Here is a 17,181-nt window from a genome sequence, read left to right as displayed (position 1 = left end):
TGTGGCCAAACATCTACACGTTGATATAAAACTCACGAGAAAGCTCAGACATGCTGCAGGTTCAGCTGCTTATTCTCTGAACGTTCATCGTCGTGTCTGTTATAAGGATCAAACCTGTCGCTCCGTGGTAATGAAGACTGCACCGACTGTTCCACCTTAAATTCAGGGAAGCACCGACTCTGCGTTGGTCTGCCTGAAGGAGATTTAGGTCTGAGCACAGGCCCATAAAAGGCCACGGTAAACACTGAAGCAGAGGACAGAGGGAGGGAGAGGAATGTAAAGAGACGAACAGGACCGAGAACAGGAAGAAGAAAGTGTGAATGAAAGAATAAAAGGTTGAGAAATCAGATGGAGAGAGGAATAAATGCCAGAGGAAACAAAAGAAGAAGAGAGTGAAAAGTGATCCAATCCCAACAGAGGAGACGCCAAAACCAAATAAAGGACAGACTGAGGAGGGTAAACTAAGACCCACTGACTCTTTGGCTCCTGCAAACACCATCCTATAGGCAGATTCTCTTTTACTCTGCTGGGGTCAGAGGTCAGGGTTAGACGATGGGCTGATTTTTATCGACCGCACCGCTGTACAGATTTAGCTCTGTGCTCAGATAATGTCAGACGGGTCATTTGTGTGTTCTTTGTGTCGCTCATTAACAGCTAACTGTGGGTCGTAATTAGCTGTTTGTACAAACGGCCTGAGGAGGGTCAGGGATTAGTGACAGCCATGGTTTCTCTGTCCAGCTTTGTCCAAACACAAAGCACAACCTGTAATCCAAGAATATTCCCACAATCCCCCATCAAAACAAAACCGGAGCACCAGCAGGCCCTGAGGTGAGAGGCCTAAAGGTCTAAAGCTTTAATTTTAAACAGTTATATGTGAGTTAAACCATCAGACAAACTCAACTTTTAATTTCCACAAAATGACATTTGTGTTAACATTGGATTTAAACTTTCATCTGCAGTTTTTAAACATCTGAGCTCAGGTCAGCTGAGGGTTTAATAGAGTATTGTAGTAAAGTGCCAGGAGGTGGAACAGTGTCCTAGAAAGCACAGAGGTGTGTTGTTAATGTGTGTGTGTGTGTGTGTGTGCACAAATTATGTATAATGTAGTATATGGGTGTCTGTGTGTCAGTGTTTCTGCTTAAATCAGTGCACAGGCTGTTTTTGTTCAGTGGGGAACAAACTCTACACTGTGTCTGCTTGTGGACATTTCTTGCACTAAGTATTTGTATGCACCTGTCAGCCTGTGTCTGTGTGTGTGTGTGTGTGTGTGTGCAGATAAATGGTGTTCTGTGTGTGTGTGTGTGTGTGTGTGTGTGTGTGTGTGTGTCCGGCCAGAGGGGCCCTGTCACCCTGAGGGGAGTGCGAGGTGAAGTGACAGATTTGGATCAGCAGGGAGGTTAAATAATGCAGCAGCTTCATTCATTCACCTGCATTACGGAGGCAGTGGCTGTTTCTAGGGAGCTTTTTCTTCGGAAGCGCTGTGTGTGTGTCTGAGGACGCCTGGCTGAGACAGTCTGGAGGTCAGTCAGGGAGAGACGAGCCTCTAACAACATGCTGCTCACTGCCTTACTCTGCAGGTAAATGGATGAAATCATACCAATACTGATATTGATATTAGAATTTACTGTGATGTTGCTGTTTGTGTAAACAGAAGAAATTAAATCTGTCAATTAATTGATTAGTTGATTAATCTACAATGAATCTGCAGCTGTTTTAGTAAACAGATTCTAAATGTAGACTGAATGTGTTTAATTGTGGACTATTACTTGGACAGACCAGTCACTGATGATGTTACTTTGGGCTGTGGCTGCTTTTCGCTCTTCATGCTTGTTTATAAAATGAGACGTGAACCATGTGAGCCAGTGCAGCGTCTGTGGCTCCTGCTTTTGGACAACGGAGGTCTACGGCACAGACCGATAAGCTGAACCAGGTTCTGGACTCAAACACACATTACGCCGAGGACACCACAGTCATTGGTGCTGTCGGTCTCTGGATGGGGTTTATGGAAAATAACCAAAAACCCACCAGCGATACCCAAAGGAAACTTTAGGACTGAAGAGCTGGAGGTACAGTAGGTGCTGCAGTACAGTGTGTGATTATAGTAGATGGGATCCTCCTTCACATTAATAACAGTTGTTATTTTGACTGCAGGAGGCTGGACAGGAAACACAAACACACATGGACACACAGTAGCTTCAGCCTCACACTTTCCACTGCTCTTTCCTCCCGTCTCACCTTCTCACGCTGACAGTCGCAGATATGAACGCTGGCAGGTCTTATGGGAGTGTTTGGTCCAGGCGTATTTCAGCTCACACCTGATTTGAAAGAGACTTTTCTTCCTGCTTGTCTGTTCTGGCTTTTGGGGTCATGTTCACAAACAGGAAATTCAAACTAAATGAAATAAAATCACACATTTTAATTTCTTAGTAATCGATAGGAAACAGTTTCTTATAGCAGGAAAATTCACCAGAAGAAGAAAACTAGTGAAAGACGAGATGTGTCTAATTGGGTTTTAAAGAAGCTTTTGTTGTGAAAGGGGGACCAGATGACCCATTAATGTATGTATTGATCTGCTGATCAACATGCTAATAATGCTAATAACAAACATGCTAATAATGCTAATAACAAGGCACACGTCACTCAGCAGCACGATAGAAGATACTGATAACAGTATCTTTAGGTCAAGAAGGTTTTTATTTTGTATGCAAACATACAAAATACTCTGACAGTTAGTGTGTTCTGGTTAGTCCTGTGTGTGGTCTGCATGGGCGTGGACAGGATCTGTCAGACACTGAGGTCAGACAGAGGAGCGGAGAAGAGGGAATACTCTGGAGATCAAATAAAGGATGAAAGAGGCAGCAGCATGAAGGTAGAAACACAGAGGAGAAAACCCAGAGTGGGTCAGGCTGTCGGAGAGCGAGGGAGGGAGAGGGAGTGGTGAGAGGTCCCCGGCGTGGAGATGAACCCCGGCAGGAGGAGGGGAAGGCTCTGTCGACGGGATTAGTTCTAGCGCTCGGCACTGTCTTAGTCGGCATTAAAGATTGATGGAGATGAACAGGCTGGCTGCTCGTCTCGGTCGGACACTGATGGAGACGACGGTGGTGCAGGAGAGAGCAGGGAGGAGATGAAGTGCTCCACATCCTGCAGACTGGCAGATATACACCACGTTCAGGAAGGTATGATGAAACAACCTGCCTTACAAGTTATTCTTTGACGTGTCCAGGGTGTTAAAACCACAATGACGAGTCTGAGGTAATGCCACATGACGGACAGCAGCGTTTCTTTAAAGGGTCCTCATGGAGTTTTTGACCTCTAGTGGCGCTAGAGAGCCATGTTTTTATGACTGCATGTATTGATTTTTTTATGTCGGGCACATTTTCCATGAATCCCATGGTGGAGATTCCACTGACTGACAGCTGACGTCAGTAACACGCCACAACAGCCTGTCAATTGAAAGTCTTGGCTAAAGTGTTTGGAGACCCGTGTTTATATGACAGGATTTGTGTTTGTCTGATTTGCCTTGGTTCCCTAGCTTTGGATTTTGGACTGGCGTAGGTGTTGTGAAAATCCAAACCAGTTTTTATCATTGAGCATCTCAAAAATCCCTGATAATAAAGGGTTTTTAACTCCCTCTGTCTTCAAATCAGAAGGAAAAACAAGGAAGGAAGTGGAAGACCAGCAGAGGGACGATCCGTCTCCCATGCAATACATTGTGTGTGTGCAGAAAAAGTAGATTTCCAGGATGACGACGTTATAGATTGTAAGCATTTTTGCAGAATATGTCCAGAAAAGACCTGAGCCACACGACCTTTCAAAGGAAGACCGAGTCACCAGGCACAGCTGTTCCTCAGAGGAGGATTTGCACTAGTGTGTTACAGCAGCGAGCACAGAGCTGCATTTTCAGCATAGCAGGAGTTCCTCTGTCAGTCTGTCATCAGAGGACCACCTGCTGAGAGACAAACCCACGGGGGAATACAGTTGACTCGTCCATCCAGGGTTATGTCCATCCATCTTTCAGTCTTATGCTTCATGTTGTTGTTGCTGTTGTGATCAACATTAGTTCAACATGACAACGAAGGCAGAGACACTGCACAGCTGACGTGTTCAGGGTCGTGTTCTGCCCTGAACTCTCTACTGCTGGTTTGTTCCTTATTGTAGGTCCAGTTTTTACTCACCAGATCCTCAGGACTGCCCAACCTTATGGCTGCAACGTCAGCCTGGATCCATTTTTGAATATACGTTGACGAGACCTTTTAAATCCTGCCCATGTGCTTTTATCTTCTTGTTTGGGGCCATTCTGATCTGATGCTTTGGGCTGTGTTCTTCAGCTCTAACGAAGGGAGATTATGCTGCTGTAACCTGCAGTATGTTGATGTTTTAGACAATATTCTGTTTCCAGCTTTGTGTCGCCCTTTTCTTGTTTCAACACAAAAATCGAAACTGTAAAATCATGGTTTTGCCAGTTTGGAGTGGAGCTCGACCACTTCCCCAACACCTTTGGCTTGTTGTCACCCAAACGTCCACACCAACATCACTAACAGATGAATGGGAGGAAATCCCTGCAGCCAGGTGCCACATCCAATGCCAATGGAAGGAGTGGAGGCTGTTTATAGCAGCCTGTGGTCTCATGCCTCTGGTTTTGGAATGACATGTTCCACTATCACATGTGACTGTAATGCTGAGGTGTCCACATACTTCTGAAGTGCTGCCCCTCCAGCACTCGCTGTTATCTCTGCAGTGGCTGCTAATCTCGTCCGGCGTGACGGAGCACTAGCAGCTAGGAGAGGAGGCGTCCTGTCGATTAGTCGTCGTCCTCCCATGATAACAGCTCCACCTCTGGCCTGCTCCTCCAAACCGAGCTGTGGCGTCTTATCTGGCTGAGAATACACAGCAGGCGCCCTTTAGCTTTCCAACAGATACGCTGAGCATTTTCAGGGTCAGCATCGCACCCCGGTGCACGGTGCATGCTAACTGCTACTTGACAAACCAGCAGCTTCTTATGTTGGAGCTTTTCAGTATAAAGTCCAGCTATAAAGTGCATCATGGGAGTTGGAGTTATTTACTGTGAATGTTTTCTGCACACATGCTTCCCACTTTGACTTTTAACCCTTTGACTTTCAAAGAATCAGACGATTCTTAGCCAATTTTCTTCTTCTGATGGTGTAATGAGAAGAATTAACACGATCAGCAGACAGAGATATATGTTCTCTGCAATATGGGTTGAACCTCTGGGTGCAGCTGTGAGGGGGGTGCCCTTCCCGAGGTTGCTGTAAATTGATTTTCTGTTTCGTTCCCCTCTGATGGCGGATGACTTGAGATGGACAGATTTAGCTGATAACAGGTAGCAGGACTAATCCTCCCTACAGCCAGATCCAGTCGTCATAATGCAGCAGGTGTAGCTCTGCTGCTTTCTGCTGCTTTCTGCTGTATCACGCTGCTGCAGCTGAAGGAGAGCAAAGGTCGAAATTTGGGAACCAGGGATTTATTTTACAGTGATCCAATATAAACTTGTTTTATTGGCAATTTTTATTTGCAGGAGAGTTAATCTACTGACTCAGGCTGACATCAGTCACAGCCATTGGCCCTGTAGGGACTTATATCCAGTGTCTGTGTGACCAAATATGTTTAACAGCTTTTCCCAATTTTCTTAGATATTTTATAATTACTATATAAATCATTTTAATACTTAAGGACTTTCTGTCATATTTATATTATATACTAACCTTCTGCAATAATTATCAGATAAATTTAGCTGTTTTCTATTAAAGCTGTATGAAAGCAGGGTTTTTATTAGGGAAAGTAACTCAGATTTAATGGTTCTTTTAAAATATAATTGCTTTTTGTTTATACTGGTGGTCATTTTGCATGTTGAGTGTGAATTGGTTAGGGTTGCTAAGCTATAGGGGCAGATGAGGACACTGGGTGGAGCCTGAGAGTACGACTTTATTTTATTTCTGCTTATTTTCAGGCTTACATCCAATCACTGTCTGACTTCTCCTCAAAGCCAGTCCATTAGTTTCATCAGTAGTTTTTGGCAGATCTGCAACAAAACACCCACTGATTGTTAAAAACATCTGATGTTTGCCCATCTCTGCTAAAAGCAGAGCATTTGTGCTAAATAATATCAGTGCATGTCTTAGTTTCTCTTCTTGTTTTGGCTGAAGTCTGAATTTCTAGCAGGCAGGGTTGTGAGTAAAGGCAGAAAGTGCCCCTGAGATACTTTTAAAAACCTCATACTGGACTCTGTTAGCCTGTGGTGATGCTCACTGTTCAGTGGATTCTGATTTATGGTTTGTTTTCTTTTTGGAAAATACCACCTCGCTGTGCATGTTACTGTTCTTTACCTCTGCCTTGTTATTATCTTACCGGACAACCGCTCCCATATGTTTGCGCTCGTTCTTCTTTGCGTGCGCTGTGATTGCTCAGGTATTTACCTAAACAGACTGAGATAAATGGGGTAAAGATGATCCTTCTGTCTCTTTTATGTTCATAAATCTTTAACTGGGATCATCTTTGTAGTTCTCGTGTTTAATGGCTGCAGGGATTTGGTGGAGGGTAATGTAATACCAGGATTACAGCAGTTTTCTTCTGCTGTCATTGCTGCTGGTGTGCCTTTACCACAGACCGCTTCACTCCCCCTGGACTCCTTCAGCAGACACTCACTGGAGCTGCTGATGTGGCTGTTTTACTTTGCTGTGTTTCTCCCTTTGCCTCTGGGGGGGTCAGAGCCCTCGAGTCTTGTTTCAGATGTGCTGAGAGGGCATGGAGGGCTGCTGCCGCCGCCTCGGTCGTAATGCCGAACAGCCCGCATTTCAAGAACTGGTAATAACAGTCTTTGCTGGGCCTCTAGGACAATAACGGTCGGATTTGAAATGGTTTCATGGGAGCAGGAAGACAATGGCACATATTTCATCCATAATGATCATTGTCCTGTAACGGAAATCAGCTTTGCAACATAGAAGCTTACTAAGTCAAAATAACACAGAGGTGAGATTATCCAGCAGACAAAGTTTGCAGCGTATATGAATAGCCAGAGTGCAGAAAAACATATTTGTCAATGAAATGTAAATGTTTCATTTAACAGCTTTCCCCAGCAGTATCAAAAGTATGAAGCTGACACAGCGAATTTCCTGTGCACTGTCAGTTTTCAGCAGGATTAGAAGAAATCCACATAACACAGCTGGAGTTTTGCCTGAAATGAGTTTTTTTTTTTTTTGACTTAAACATAAAATATCAGAGGTTAGTTCTCCCTGCCCCTCTGCACTGGGTCACGTACAGTATGTCTCTCCATGTAACACACACCACAGTGCACAGTCCATGAGCTGCTGTGGTGGCAGGTGAAGCTATTTGTTTCTGTTGGCGGAACAAAGTGATGGATTGCTGCTCAGGCTGAGTTTGACTGGGATCTCCCTCTATCCGGGCCCCAAACACTGGAGAACTGACACTACGTGTGTGTGTGTGTGTGTGTGTGTGTGTGTGTGTGTGTGGGGTAAAGCATGTATAAGTTGTTCATCCATATGTTTGTGTACAAGCTGTATGTCTGTGTGTGTGTTTGCATGAATAACATTTGTAGTACTTCAGTACAGTTTTGAGGTACTTTAATCACTTTTCTTGGGTATTTGCATTTTGTGCTACTTGAGGGAAATTTAGTGTTTTACTCCACCACATTTATCTGGTTCACACTTTGCATTAAAAAACTAAAATAAACTTATAGAAATAAAAGCTTTGCTAAAGTTGTTCCCAGTGTTTCTTCTTTGTGGCCCTTGTAAAGTCTAATATGAAGCTGAGGCTCCGTGTTGTGTTTCAAATGCCTGTGAACCATGTGAGATTACAACCTCTACAATATCTCACGAAAACAAAAGTATTGGGAATATCCCAAAAATAAATACAGAACATTCTTGATCTTACAATGACTGAGACCTGGGGCCCTTTAAGGGGCCCTGACCCTCAGGTTGTGAACCATTAGACTATTCGACTGCATATAAATTGGTTAAATTAGTTTCATCTTGGGCAACAACAACAGTAAAATACTGTCTAAACATTGATGCATCAGTATTAGTAATCTAGTAATAAAAAACTTTATTACTTAGTAAATTCTTCTGTAGTTTTCCTTAAGTGTCAACTGAGTTTAAATTGTGTTGCATAAGAGGCCAAAAAAATGCATTTTTATACCTATTTTCTGTTAATCTGCTGTTTTTAATTGTACAGCAGAAACTCAAACATATAAAATTACAAACCATGAACAAAGCTTTCAACAGCAGCAATAAGAAATGTGAAACCAGAGCAGCAGAAATCTGATTAGCAAGGAAAAGAGTAGAAAAAGAAAAGAAGAAAGGTGTGTGTGTGTGTGTGTGTGTGTGTGTGTGTGTGTGTGTGTGTGTGTGTGTGTGTGTGTGTGTGTGTGTGTGTGTGTGTGTGTGTGTGTGTGTGTGTGTGTGAAATGTGAAGCCAAATCTCAAATAGGCAGTTCTGTGATGCTTTTATTTTGACACCCTGCTTTCAGTCACAGCTTGTCAAAGTAAAGTTTTTCTGGTTCTATGCTGTAAAATCACAGACTGCTCTATTGCTAAACATTGTCCAGTGGTTTGACATTGTCTGTCTCCCAGTGGGATTATGGGAATTGTAGGCCTATTGTTAAAGTTGCATTTATCTTCCCGCTGAAGTGACAGGGAGGATTGAGGTCAGTCTAAGAATGTGTGTCTTGGTTTGTGCTGTGCACTGTGTGTGTGTGTGTGTTAACATGTCATCGCCTTTATTCACAGGCGTGTGTGTGTTTGACTTAGCGTGTGTGTGTGTGTGTGTGTGTGGGTGTGTGTTTGTATCTCATCAGGATGTCTGTGTCCTGACTGGGTCGGCTTCTCAGTTCCCTTCTGCCTTTTTCCAACATCCTGTTTTCACACATACGTAACACACACACACACACACACACACACACACACACACACACACACACACACCTGGGTCCTCATTCCTTTGACGCTGAGAGCATTAGACATGAAGAGCCACATATGGTAAACCCCCCCCCCCCCCCCCTTTTATAACAAGACTCCACATCCACTAAACTTAAAACCAAACTAACACAAACTGTTGTTGTCTTTTCAAAATGGTCAATTTGAGCCTTTAGAGTGTTTTTTTAAATGAGGACTTGAAGTGTGGACAAGAAGTGAAGTGCTGTGCTGTGAAGTGTGAGCTGTACTGGAGAACTGGGTTAAAGTTCAGTCCGTTTCTCCTCCAGTTACACTCAGCTTGAGGCCCTTATTATACTGAAACTTCCTTTTTGTGCATTTGTTTCTGTGTGTTCAGTAGAGCAAGTGGTACTTTATCATACTTTTTACTGCAAAGTCTCTTTCTTTTGTTTTTCATGCTTTAATAACATCGTACTATGTGTTTGGACAGTCTGGGCCCATATCATATATCATGTCTGTACTTTTCTACCTTCATTAAAATACTGTGCAAATACTGCAGTAGAAAGGTTTTCCCTACTAGATGGTACTTAATAAGTCTGAGTAAAGACAATAGGTGACTGCCTGCTTCAAGACCGCAACCTAACTATTATTATTATTCATTAATCTGCATCAGCCCTGGTTTGAAACCCATCAGGGGCCTTTCTGTGTGGAGTCTGCATGTTCTCCCTGTGCTTGTGTGGGTTTTCTCCAGGTCCTCTGGTTTCCTCCCACAGTCCAAAAACATGTATGTCAGGTTGATTGGTGACTCTAAATTGCCCATAGGAGTGAGTGTGAGTGTGTGAGGTTGTTTGTCTCTATGTGGCCCTGTGATGGACTGGTGACCTGTCCAGGGTGGACCCCTGCCTTTCACCCAGAGAGAGCTGGGATAGGCTCCAGCAGGTCCCTGGGACCCTGGTTAAAGGAATTAATTAATTGGAAAAAAACAATGAATCTGTTATTCAATAATTATTTGCGTTCTGCATTGCTGGAGTCTAAGAGTCTAAACCTCTTTTTGGTGGTTGGTAACAACTTTAACGCTAACTACCATGCCAATCACTGGCACAACATTTGTTTTCCTTCTTCCTGTGAGCTCAGGGTCTAATGTTTGATGGGTGGTGTTCAGATTAAAGATCGCAGTTGCAGCTGGTCGACTGGTTTTCCATGTAAAGCTGCATCGTTAGAGGCGTGTCCCATCACACCTGGCCGTCCCTGCAGGCTGAATAAATAAAGCTCAGTGTCCCGTTACAGCACAGTTCAACTGTTTTGTCTTCTCATCTAACGGTCGGCGTGTTATTCAGACAACACGATTCAGCTGCACCTATAATTTTCTTGCTGTGGATTCTTCAAATCACGAGAACGCAGAACTCTTAGAGGTGTATATTACAGAGCTGAGCAGACGAAACCAAAATGAGACCAGTTCCTAAGTAGTTATCAGTAGATGGTTCGTTAAGATGACACTGACTTAGAGAAAAGAGAATAAAGGAACAGTTTGGCTCTTTTTTCTCCAAAATGCCACTTCATTTCCTGAGAAAACTTAAAAACCAAGCTGTGGCCACAGGCTGGGAGAGACACTGTGATGTTGTATTTCATCTAATCTGTACAGAAACAAAGCATGAATGCTAAGCTACGCTAACCAGTGGGTTTGATATCTCATGTCGTTCTCTTTAAACAGCTGCAGCTACTTGGTGAGGGAAAAATAATAGTCATGGATACAAGAAACCAGTTCCTTTTGCCTCTGAGACTTTATTTACACCTTCAGGGAGAGTCTCGAGGGAGCAGAGCTGTTGTTTGGCTTTTTAATTAGAAACTACAGTCAGAAATCGACCGTGTGCACGGAAACATGTTGGTTTTGACTGGAAATGATGATATTTCTTCGTGTGCAGAGCGTCAGCCCGATGGAGGAGGATGAAAACACCACCTGTTGGTGTCGCAGCGATGATGGTGACGACTGCTGCTTCTCTTTTGCCTCCCAGACAGAGCCGGTCTGCAGCCGCAGCTCAGTCTGTGCGTCACAAATCACGACTGCTGCTCGCTCTGTCTTCTTTTCTCTGTCTCTTGCCTCCATCAGTCCTTGTGGTTTTTGTCTGAGCATGAAATAGACCACCTGCTGGGAGGAAAGTTGTGAAGGAGGGGAGTCACGGTGTGTATCCCCCATGTGTGTGTTGTGTGTTGCTGTCTTGTGCCGCATCACTCGCCGCCTCCCCCCTCGATTGAATTGAATTCATTAGTGTTTATTGGCATGAATGTTACATGAGCCGAGCTGTCAAAAGCTCCTAAGTATAGCAGCAGCTCATCACGGCAGAAACAGAAACGATTGTAAATATCTGCCAAATGCGTTGCAGAGCCTCCACCCTTTTCTCCCTCTTTGTTCGCTTCTTTTTATTTATTTCTGCTTCTCTTCATTTCTCAGCGCAGCAATGGCTCATGGGAGCAACCCCGAGCGACCCTCTGGGATAAATCCATTTTAGAAACCTGAAATCTTGACAGATAGAAAGTGGTAGAGAGGGAGGGTAAGAAAAACAGAGCGTGCACGTACACACGCACGCACACACACACAGAGCGTGCACGTACACACGCACGCACACACACACACACACACACACACACACACACACACACACACACACACACACACACACTCACACTCAGCAGGGGAGCAGGCAGGAGCCTCCCAGGCATTTTACTCATGTAGAGAATGTAATGAAATCTGAGCCTCTGCTCCCTTCATCTTCCTCCTCTTCCTCATGCTCCGCACATGGAGGGGATTCAAATGACGGTGGAGAAAAAGCAATTACTTGATGTCTGGTGTATAAAAAAGCCTTGGAAATGACACTGGAGGTTCATGTCTGTCAGGCCCGTCATTTCAGATCCTCACTGGTCTCACTCAGAACCACCTGTTCGTCACTGTTACCTCCAGACCTTGACAGTGAAACCGGTGACGGACTGTGAGGAAATACATTTAAAGATATGCAGCAGTACAGTTTCGAGGCTCGGCCCACAGTGTGTCTTTGGTTTTTTTCTTCTTTTCACTCACTGAGCTCTTAGATTCTCATGTAGGTTGAGTAGTAGCCCAGTGTCAGACACGTGTGCACCTCACACCTGGTGTCGGTCCACAATCAGGACTCCACACAGGTGCACCTGATTAGATCACAGTCGAGCAACAGCAGGAACAAAACAAAACAACCAGAGACACAAAGACGCAGCTGTAGAGGACGTCCATGAAAATGTTCACCCAGCTGGAAGAGGACCAGTCAGCAGTCAGGCTCTGCAAATATCAGCATAGTGCTCCGTGTTTTTTAGTCCATGGTATTACTACAGTGGATGTGGTACAATAGTATTACTACAGTGGACGTGGTACAATAGTATTGCTACAGTGGACGTGGTACAATAGTATTGCTACAGTAGACGTGGTACAATAGTATTGCTACAGTGGACGTGGTACAATAGTATTGCTACAGTAGACGTGGTACAATAGTATTGCTACAGTGGACGTGGTACTATAGTATTGCTACAGTGGACGTGGTACAATAGTATTACTACAGTAGACGTGGTACAATAGTATTGCTACAGTGGACGTGGTACTATAGTATTGCTACAGTGGACGTGGTACAATAGTATTGCTACAGTGGACGTGGTACAATAGTATTGCTACAGTGGACGTGGTACAATAGTATTGCTACAGTGGACGTGGTACAATAGTATTGCTACAGTGGACGTGGTACTATAGTATTGCTACAGTGGACGTGGTACAATAGTATTGCTACAGTGGACGTGGTACTATAGTATTGCTACAGTGGACGTGGTACAATAGTATTGCTACAGTGGACGTGGTACAATAGTATTACTACAGTAGACGTGGTACAATAGTATTACTACAGTGGACGTGGTACAATAGTATCGCTACAGTGGACGTGGTACAATAGTATTACTACAGTAGACGTGGTACAATAGTATTGCTACAGTGGACGTGGTACAATAGTATTGCTACAGTGGACGTGGTACAATAGTATTACTACAGTGGACGTGGTACAATAGTATTGCTACAGTGGACGTGGTACAATAGTATCGCTACAGTGGACGTGGTACAATAGTATTACTACAGTAGACGTGGTACAATAGTATTACTACAGTAGACGTGGTACAATAGTATTACTACAGTAGACGTGGTACAATAGTATTGCATTTCTGTGTTGGTCTCAGAGAAGATGAGATACAGTGATTTAAGGATTTTAGTCGTTTAGCTTCATTTCTAATCGTTTCTTATAATAACACCCACATACTTGTATGTTTTAGGAAACTGACGCTAAACAAAACAGCACCTGTCTCTGCTCTGCGTCCATCTTAATCAGCAGATTATTAGTTTTGTTCATCCTCAATCATTTCAACTCATACATCTGAAATAGGGTGTTAGTGGACCTGAGATTCCAGCTGATACCTCTGGAAAAGCAGCTGTTTATGGGAGAGGAGGAGGACGAGGAGGAGGAAGGAGGGGAAGTGAAAGTGGACAAAGAGGAAAGAAGAGAAGACATTTGTGTTTCTGTCTTTTCGCGGCTTCCTGCACTCCAGCGCTCATTTTCCTTCAGTGCTCCAAATCCCCAAATCATCTGGCTGGACTTATTTTCACCTTTTTAAAAAGAAAAGAGAAGGCTGTGGAAATCCTGGGAGGCGGAGGAGCTTGTAGTGGTGGCGTTGGTGCTTTATGGGTCTTAATGGGCTCATCTAAATGTAAATGAGCGTGGAGGTGGAGACGGTGTCTGTCTGTCTGTCTGCTGCTGTTTAGACAGAGCAAATTGTTCATTTACAGAGTTCAGTCCACTTCGTCAGTGTGCATGAAAAAAATGAAAACAGGAGCAGGTGAGTGAGCATCGTATCAGTTTGGAGACGTTACAGCAAACAAACAGTTTGGATGGGATTTGGAGTCAGTGCTGGAGCTGGATCATCAGGTCGATAAATCAGCAGCATGTGACTAGTCTCCAGGAGGGAGGGCCGCCAGGTGAGCGGCTGGTAGCAGCTCTAATCAGACACAAGCAGCAGGTCGAGATCCTCCTCCAGTCTTTGTGGTCGGACAGAGAAAGTACAACATGCAGCACTGTTTAACTTTCCATGGTTGTCAGGTTCATGTTTTATTAAGCCCATAACTAAGTTTTATGTTCATCATCAACAGTCTGTCAACTACGTTCTCACATTTGTGACCTGTTTTTTTATTCTACTCTGAGAAAACCAGCAGATATTAAAGATATTAACCTTCTGACAGGCTGCAGCCAAAACATTATTGCTCTTTGACTAAAGACGTGATTTTGTTTCTTCATCATGTTGGCAAACTAATCGATAAATCAACCAGTTCCAGTTCATTTTTGTGGGTCTTTAAGTGTCAGATAGAGTTTCTACAAAGTGTGTGTGTGTGTGTGTGTGTGCGTGTGTGTGTGTGCGTGTGTGTGTGTGCGTGCGTGCGTGTGCGTGTGTGTGTGTGTGTGTGTGTGTGTGTCCGTCCATTAATGACCGGTCATTGGTTTCAGTGTAATTTACAGCTGTAGTGAAACCTTGTTGTTGCTCTGCTTTAAAACACCTTCTAATTTCAGCAGTTTGTCACCAGCTGCTCTGTTTACAGGTCAAACAGGGATTTGGTTTGTTTATCACCACCCGCCTCTGCAGATACAACAACTCACACACTGAATAAGTGTTTGTGTTCACGTGTGTGTGTGTGTGTGTGTGTGTGTGTGTGTGGGCAAGGGGATTAGACATATTAGCCATGTTAGATACACACATGTGGCAGCCACAGATGCCATGGAAACTCAATCTGTACAGTTGGAACGACTGAGGTCACCAGAGGTGGTTAGGCGCCAGCTGTGTTTGTGTGTGTGTGTGTGTGAGTGTGAGCTTTATTTTGTTCCACTTATAGACACAACTCTGTAAACTGTGTTTCTCTTAATTTGTCCTAAGTGAGTAAATAAAAAATAAAAATGAAGCTATAGGAATAATCTCCATCATGATTCATGATTCATTCATTGACCGTTGTGTTTAAGCTGCTGTATTATCCACACTCAGTAAATCTGATATTTTTTACTTTTGGGCTCAGTGGTATTTTCAGTTTCTATGCTTCATGTTACTTTTTGTTTTCCCTCATATATTAAGTTAAGCCCTGCCGGAATAAAAAAACTCACAAAGGTCTGATTTAAAATCTATAAAAAGTCTGTTTTCATGCCCATTGAAGGACATGACTCAGTCTGTTCCAAAGACGTGTGGAGGTTTTGAATCCAGCTGACATTTAGATGCTCACATCCTTTCTTACTAAATGATTCGTACCTTTCACGCTGAGGGAGACTTCACGTTGCTCCTTGAGGCGACCTTGTGACCTTACATTTACAAGATCTTCCTGTTTGATTCCACATGTGCTCACCCTGCTGGCAACTTTAAGACATTCTTCTTCAGTATTTCACACCCAGTTCCTGTGGTCACATTAGGCTGTTTTAGTTGTTACGCCCTTGGATTTCATATTTCTGCTGCCCCACAGCAGAAAGTCAGCACTGAACTGTAGGAAATGAGAGTATTTTTCTTTCATAGCCCTGCTATTAAGTGGGATACAGTGGAGGTTGATGTGTTCGGGGGAAATGTGTGGGTGTCACGGTCTATTTCACTGCTTTCTCAGTCTCATTGTGATTTCTGTTTATGGAAGATGACATTTGGAAAAGAAAGAGAGAAGGCTCCCGTGTTTTATGGCGTCTCCCTCAGCCGTAAAATGATGGAGAGCTCTGCCACCACCCTCACTCATTATACTGTGGTGAAGAGTGGAAAATAAAACTGCTTTTCAAGCTACAGTTCACTTTTCTCCTGGAGGAGACACACTCAGGTCTCAGGGAGGTCAGTGCTGCGTCTCAGCTGCCCAGTTATTCAACCCGAACAGACTCACACCCCCGACGTGTCCTGCAGCCCACGGAGCACGAGCAGGGCTTTCTCCTGATCCCGTGGTCTGCTTTAATGTCTGCACCCATGTTTGATTTGGAGGGTGAATGGTGAGGCATCTAGGATAAGGGAGTTTCTGTGCTCCCACAATTCCTCAGGTCACACCGTGGGAGACCGTGTCGCACAACGAGCCGGAGAGGCGGAGAAAGGAGGATAATCAGGACCAGAAGAACAACCTTCTGCTGACTAAACCTCAGGAGTGAAAGTGTTTTCTGTTGTAGTTTTAAAGACCCACACTCCTCTCAGATTCAAACCACATTGTTTTAGCAGCGCACGCTGGTATTTCCTCTCGGCCGGGGTGCTCGGGGCTGCTGGGTGGAGCACCGGGGGAACGCGAGGGCCTCGCCAAGCGGCGCTGCAGCTGACTCTCGGCAGCACATGGAAATACCTCTGCGGCTCTCGCCGTGCCAAGGGAGAGAGGGCCAGAATATTTTAGAGGGAAAGTCATCAGTAGTCGTTAGGTCCCGGAGGGTTGAAGGGTGCACTGGTCGGCGTTCCCAGGCTCCGGCTGTCAGTCGGAATAAAATGCAAGTAAAGTTTTGGCAACTTCAGGCTCGTGAGGAGCTTTGAGCTTTGAAACTCAGTCAAGTCACGGCAGGTTTGTGGTACTGATCTGGATAAAAGCTGCAAATGGTGTAAATACTTTTTTCTTTATTAACTGGACTGAAACTATAGTTACATTTATTTTACTGGGGTTTTTTTCAGTAACTGTATGACACAGATGTAATATAATCTGCAAATGACCAGGTCCTTACTAGGAAAATGATCTAACGTAGTACAGAAATACTTTTGTTGCAGTGTAATTTTTGTACCCATTGTGGAAGTATATCTTTTTTTGGTCTTTTTAAAGATGAACTTTCTCTCAGACGGTAGATGGAGTTAAAACCAGAGGCCAGTAGAGTCATGTGATGTGCACAGCCTCCAGCTTTTAACTTCTTATTGTTGGCATATTGCACTTGAAATGTACCGTTAACCTTGATCTGTGTGGTGGGTTCGAAGTATTTTCTACTTGTAGTTGTTTTAAATTAAGCAGAAAATTGAGTGTAGTATTCACAGGCAATAAACCCTCAGGGTGGATGCTGGGAAAAAGATGGATTCCCTGCATCAGCTTTGAGAACAGGCACACCTCCGACGGTTCAAAACGACAAGTGACCGAATCCCGATGGCTCATATTACTACCCAGAATGCCGTTTGGAAGCGAGTAGCGTGCTGTTGATCCTGTGATTTCTGGCTGGAGGTACTTTATTTCCCATGAGCAGTGGGGGAGAAGTCAGTT

The 17,181-nt window shown here is 44.0% G+C and overlaps 1 protein-coding gene across 5 annotated transcripts in view; it reads left to right on the top strand.

The window, feature by feature from the left end:
* LOC113134005 (disco-interacting protein 2 homolog C) overlaps window positions 1–17,181 on the top strand; it is a 143,070-nt gene that overhangs the window by 47,440 nt on the left and 78,449 nt on the right. The window contains exon 1 of one of the 5 annotated variants that reach the window (XM_026313155.1): window positions 16,272–16,503. The exons of the other annotated variants lie outside the window; for them this stretch is intronic. The gene's annotated coding sequence lies outside the window, so the exon portion shown is untranslated. Of the gene's footprint in view, window positions 1–16,271; window positions 16,504–17,181 lie in introns of those variants that run through there. 5 annotated transcript variants of the gene reach the window in all.

Source organism: Mastacembelus armatus, chromosome 17 (assembly GCF_900324485.2).
Source record: "Mastacembelus armatus chromosome 17, fMasArm1.2, whole genome shotgun sequence".
In the NCBI taxonomy this organism is placed as follows: Eukaryota; Metazoa; Chordata; class Actinopteri; order Synbranchiformes; family Mastacembelidae; genus Mastacembelus; species Mastacembelus armatus.
The sequence above is the reverse complement of the archived record's forward strand: the minus strand, read 5'-3'. Positions and strand labels throughout refer to the sequence as shown.